The sequence below is a fragment of the Austrofundulus limnaeus genome, unplaced genomic scaffold, assembly GCF_001266775.1.
Source record: "Austrofundulus limnaeus strain Quisiro unplaced genomic scaffold, Austrofundulus_limnaeus-1.0 Scaffold40, whole genome shotgun sequence".
In the NCBI taxonomy this organism is placed as follows: Eukaryota; Metazoa; Chordata; class Actinopteri; order Cyprinodontiformes; family Rivulidae; genus Austrofundulus; species Austrofundulus limnaeus.
The window spans coordinates 2,054,953-2,060,786 of record NW_013952442.1 but is presented as its reverse complement, the minus strand read 5'-3'; positions in this window follow the sequence as shown (position 1 = coordinate 2,060,786).

Here is a 5,834-nt window from a genome sequence, read left to right as displayed (position 1 = left end):
CACACACACACACACACACACACACACACACACACACACACACACACACGAATAATCATTTCTCAATGAATAAAGGGACTCACTTAAGTGCTCAGATAAAATTAGGAAGAAAAGAGACGTGGCCCACGCAAACACATGAGCACTAGCAGTCGGCACTAAAACAGTATCAGTGGAGCAGCTCGGCACCGGGAAAAAGAGAAATGTCTTCTTTAAAGATCCTCTTGTTGTGTTGTCGCACTGGGAGATAAGGACGGATTAGGCTGAGAGACGCTCTGAGCTGAGACACGCAAACATGCTGTTGAACATGGGAGTGAAGCACCAGAAACTCTCTCCCAAGCAAATCAAGACACACGCTTGCACACACACACGCGCGCACGCATGCAAATACACACACACAGAATGCTCTACAGTGCAGATACCGACTTTAGGATGTGTCAGCACAAAAATACTCRCAGACAATAACAGACAAATACTTAATAGCCAGTGATGTGTAGATCCTTAAACTGAGAGGAAAGAAGAATGATGACACACAGATTTAAATCTGCAGGAGAATTTGGTATATTTTAATCAGCTTTATAGTCAGTTGCRTTTTCATGCCACAATGTGTGATGGCGCAGTACTGGAATGTAGTATTGGACAGTTTAGTATTTGGGCAAYGCTCTCACAAACCTTTTTTTTTTATGTTTTTAACCTTAACCAGTGGTTTTTGATGTCTAAACCCAGCCATCTGCCAGAGACTGCCAATAACTGGTCTTGAACTTAGGCCTGCTGTGAGACACTTCATGGATTAATGATGCTCTCATTCCCTGCTTGAACATTTTAAATGTAATCCAAAATGTAATTTTGTGACAGTTTCCACTGATCAAAAAATGCAGGCATCATTTTTAAAGAAAATTTTAGACATAACTAATTTAGGATTCTTTACGTTTTGAATATTTTACGTTGTTTTAATTTAAGGCATATATTAAGAGACCAATACAATATTTTTAACTTCTGAGGGGTTCAGTTGAACTTAAATGACTGTTCATTGCAGATGAATAAAAYAAATTCTATTCATCTCACTTTTTGTACATACAATGTTGTATTTTATTCCCTGTTCATTTTGGTTGGTGTTTCTTCAAGGGTTCCAAACATTGATTATGGAGGTTAAAGGTCACCTGTTGTTTTGAGTTTTAAGCTGAGGACGGCTGCTTTGATGATGGGTTTAGTCAATCAAGTCACAACTCCCACATACATTCTTATCATAAGCTGGAAAAATTCTTAGTAGTGTAAATTGAGCAGGAAAGGTCCGAAAATATCAAAAGTATTTTCATATGTAGCTTGTTTTTTTTTTTTTTTTTTTTTTTTTTTTTTTTTTTTTTTTTTGCTAAGGCTCTTAATAAAAACTTTCAGTGTGAAGGCTATTACTGTCAGGATAGAGTGTTTATACAGATGGACCCAGATGCATAGAGGCAAAGGACCTCAAACAATATTTAAACTTTGTTATAAAACTATGAGGAAACAAAAATGCTGACATGGCRGCACACAATGCAAAACTCAGGATGACTCACTAGATTACAGAGCTGGATACAGAAACAATGAATGAACAGGCAGCTGTGATCAACCAGAACTAATCAAGTAAACTAAAACCACCTGAGCTAATAAACAAAACAAGGACAGATGAGAGTGGGCGTGGCAAGACTGAAGGCCTCAAAATATTCTATTTGAACGCGAACAGTCRACACGCAGCTATGTTGTTGTTTGATGTCTGACTGCGCGCACACCTTTCATAGCCCCTGAGACACACCGCGCTGAACTTCTGAGAAACCCCTCATGCTGCGGGTGCATCATTGCACAGGGTTCTTCCCACTGGAGTYTACACTCGGGAAAAAGAAAAAAAACTCATATATCTGCTGTTAATTGTTGACAAATGGTTAAAGCTCCACAGTTTTTGGCAGATACCGACATCCATACTCAATTTCTGTTTTATCTCCATTTATGAGGTTTTTTTGGCCTTTTGACCAACTTTATAAATGTATACGTCTGGGTTCAACAGTCAGATTCTGAGAGCGAGTAGCTGAAGCAAAAYGCAGCGTCCGAGTGCTTTCAGCATAAACAAACATGCCCACAACCAACTTCTGACCAATCACATAATATTTCCTTATGCAGAGGAGGGCATGTGAAAAATTTTCCTGGCGGATTGTGACAAGAAGGGGCGGAAGACTCGAAGCTGTGGACCAAATGATGTCAATTGCTGCGTTTCCATTGCAAATATGCGCAAAACTTTGTAGGTATTCTGTTAATTTAAAAAAAAAACACAATTTTGCAACTGCTGTGTTACCATTAAGTAAGAAATGCTATTAAAGTCACACATGAATATGTTTGTTCTCGCGATAAGTCATTACAAACATGGCGTCGATGGATGTAAACACATAGCATGTTGCTACCGCGACACTAGCGCTCATCATCAGAGGAGACGTCGGCGTCTTTTATCGAGGCTTTCCAGCGACAAGCCCCTACTTGGGAGCGGCTACGTATGCTGTGGTTTGGGGAAATTGTAGTCGGTGAGTTTATTATTTTATACTGCTTCTGTGATATTACTCCTACTTCTACTTCCTGTTATCTTCTTTGTCATCGTCTTATTCGCCAGTAGAGACAGCAGGTTGTTGATCACGTGACTCCCGTGATGCGAAAAAAGTGTTTCCATTGTAGTTTTGAGAAAAACACCAATTTCGATACGGCCAAAATACCACCTCTTCCCAGCGCAAAAACATTTTGTCGAAAAACGTAATTTTTTTTTCGAAACTGACATGTTTCCATTGAGCAAATTTATTTTCGAAATTCTAATTTGCGCATTTTCATGATCAGTGGAAACGTAGCTACTGAGAGCCAATTTCAGCAGTTCGGATGGAAGATGTAGACGCCTCTACGTACTAATACATACTGCCTTTAGAGGCCTTGAGGAGCAGAATATAAGCAGAGAAAAACTGAGCTGCCACCACACATTAAAAATAATTTAAATAGTTTTCTTTTTTATTTCTACAAATGCCACTGGGAGGTGTGTTTTTTTTTTAGGGGGGGTGGTCTGCTGCCAAAAATGATAGTAAATTTAAAATGACTGTGTTTGTTGTGCACTTTTCCATAATTGTTGCCAATATGAGTTTTTCTATACCTTCTGGACAGTATGCTTTTGTTTTTGTTTGCCTTTTCTTTTTTCAACAAGCATAAGAAGATTACAGATGTGTTTTTACCTATTACAGCTATCAGGCCTGTCGGTCATTTAGGGGCTGTTTTGACTTGTAAAAGCAGTTTACAGTAAAAAAAAAAAAATACTGTTCACAATACACAACTACTAACAACTAAGGCATTACAGCATTTACTGAAAAGTAAATTTAAATTCACTGTAGATGCTTTACTGGGCTAATCAAGCCTATTGTTAGGCGATGGCCCTCTTTTGCATGTGACTAACCTGTTTGTCCACCATGTGTGAGGCAGTGCTTATGAGGCTGAGTTCAGCTGAAACTCATCAGACTGAAGAAGTCTCTTGGAGGAGAGATGAAACGTTTCACTAAAGAAGAACCCATCCAGAGGACCTACTTTTTTTTTCTTTTTGACTTTACTAGGCTTGTTTATCCAGGGTATTAGAGATAAGGACTATTATCTTGTTATATTGAGTTGTCAGCTAAATCCATCCTACCTGCTTTTTTTCTTTCCAGGTCACAGGGGTCACTGGTGCCTGTGTCCAGCAGTCGGTCAGCTATGTCATAATATCCATTGAACATAAACTTCCTAATATTGTCAAGATCTTTAAAGATAGCCATATTAGAAATAGCCTATTTAAGCATTAATGTGTGGCAATAAAGCTGTGACTGAACAAAGCTGAGCAAAACTGAAACAAGCGAAAAAGCTTTAATAGAGTCTTCCGTTTTGCACACTCCCATTTCATTCTGCAAATGAATGCTAATGTTTTTCAGTTTGGCCAGCAATTTCATTGTTTTGGTTGACTATCACCTCCTGCATCATATACTTGTGAGGATGCTGATGACTGGAAAGAAAAAAAAAATAATGAACACACATACACACACACACACGTATACAAAAACAACAACAAAACAGTATTATACTTGCTCAGCATCAAACAACTCTGGAGAGACACTGTTAATTACTAGTGCAACTGTTTACTTTTATAGTTCCACTTAGCAACGTGAAAGGTGATGACATGCCAGCATTGTGTTCATGTCTTGTTTTAGAGCCTTCATGTGGCCAAAAACACATCTGTTCATGGGAGGTTAAAGTTAGAATGAGGCTGATGCCAGGGAGTTAAACATTCAGTTGTGATGTACAAGTAATACAATAGGTAAGCAGAGTTTTTCGACTGTGTTTCGTCAGMGAGAATCCTAAAACGTGTGTGCAGCCAACTGTCTGAGTGTACATGTAGAAGCGTGCAAAGTGCAATATTGTTAGAAGGTGAGCCTCCTCAGCTTTAAGCATACAGACACCTGCACAAACACACACAAACAAACACACAATTTCCCCTTCTGCCCCCCACCYTCCCTGCCACCCACTTCCATTCCATCCATTTCTATCCAACACAACCCCAATTCAGTCCCGTGCCAAGGCAGCACAGATGCAAACTCCCCCCTGACCGGGCTACTGCCAAGGCGCCGCTTCCGAAGCCTCTCCACCAGCTGGAGACCCTGATGAGGCCAACACATCTATTTCCCTGGTAACCGAAGGGCCCAGGCACACAGAGGGATGCACTTGCATATAAACATGTATGTATACGCACCCATGTGAATATATGTGTCTCTGCCACACATGTGCAATGGCCCATCGACACATTCCACCTTTTTTTTATGCAAAGCCCTCACCCTCCCCTGTTGCCTTGTTTGCTGCCAGGTCTATTATCACAAAGGATGCTCTGCAGAGCTACAATGCATTTACATCCAGTAAACAGACTTATGTAATAAAGTGCCTACTGTTCACTGCATATATCTGGTGTGACTCATGTCACCTTTGCTTTTTCTTAAGAGTTGAGGCGTACCTTGGGAACTCACATTTAATTGGTTCCTTTGAATATTCCCTAACACTTCACTACTTGCAAATGCATAAAACATGAAATGTTTTTTTTTGTTTAATCAATTGTGCAATTGAAGACAGAACAAAGTGAAAAGTGAGATAAAGGAGGATCATATTTACAAGCAATAGCTTTAGAAGCAGTCAAAAATCTAGTCTTTTACAGAGGTCACGGCACCTGTTTGTGTCAGGCTTAGGATGAAGGACCAGCATGGCATGGAATGACTCAAAATGACACGAGGATGGGGAAGCAGAGGAGGAATGTGGCAACTGGAATAGGATCAGTAGCTAAGCTTTAACCTTCAGGCCCTTTGTGTTGGAAAAGGAGAGGGTGCTTAGCCTCCTCTGTCATGACTACACAAAAAGGGGCCAAAGTGAGGGGGTCTGAGGCAGCCACCATCCCCCTCACTGGTCCTTACATGCAGTGAATCCACTCTGCGTTTAAGAGACAAGAGAGGTTCAGCAATGTTCATGTCGACAGAGCCCTGCAAAAGCCTTTTGATGTCCCTCTTCTTTTTTTTTCCTTTTTTTTTGAGGGGACCACAGAAAGGCTGCAAGACTTTTGGATGTTGTGCCAAGAACAACAAGCGAGGAGGCAGCTGTGTGCAAGAGGAGGCGGATCAGTCCAAGAATCAAAGATGGCTGGTGAAGAAAGGAAAATAGCATATCAAAGGAGGTGTCCCACGTAATTGGAGTTAGTCTGTGCCTTTAAATAAATTGACTTGGGCGGAGGCCACCAAAAGAACACACACACACACACACACACACACACACACACA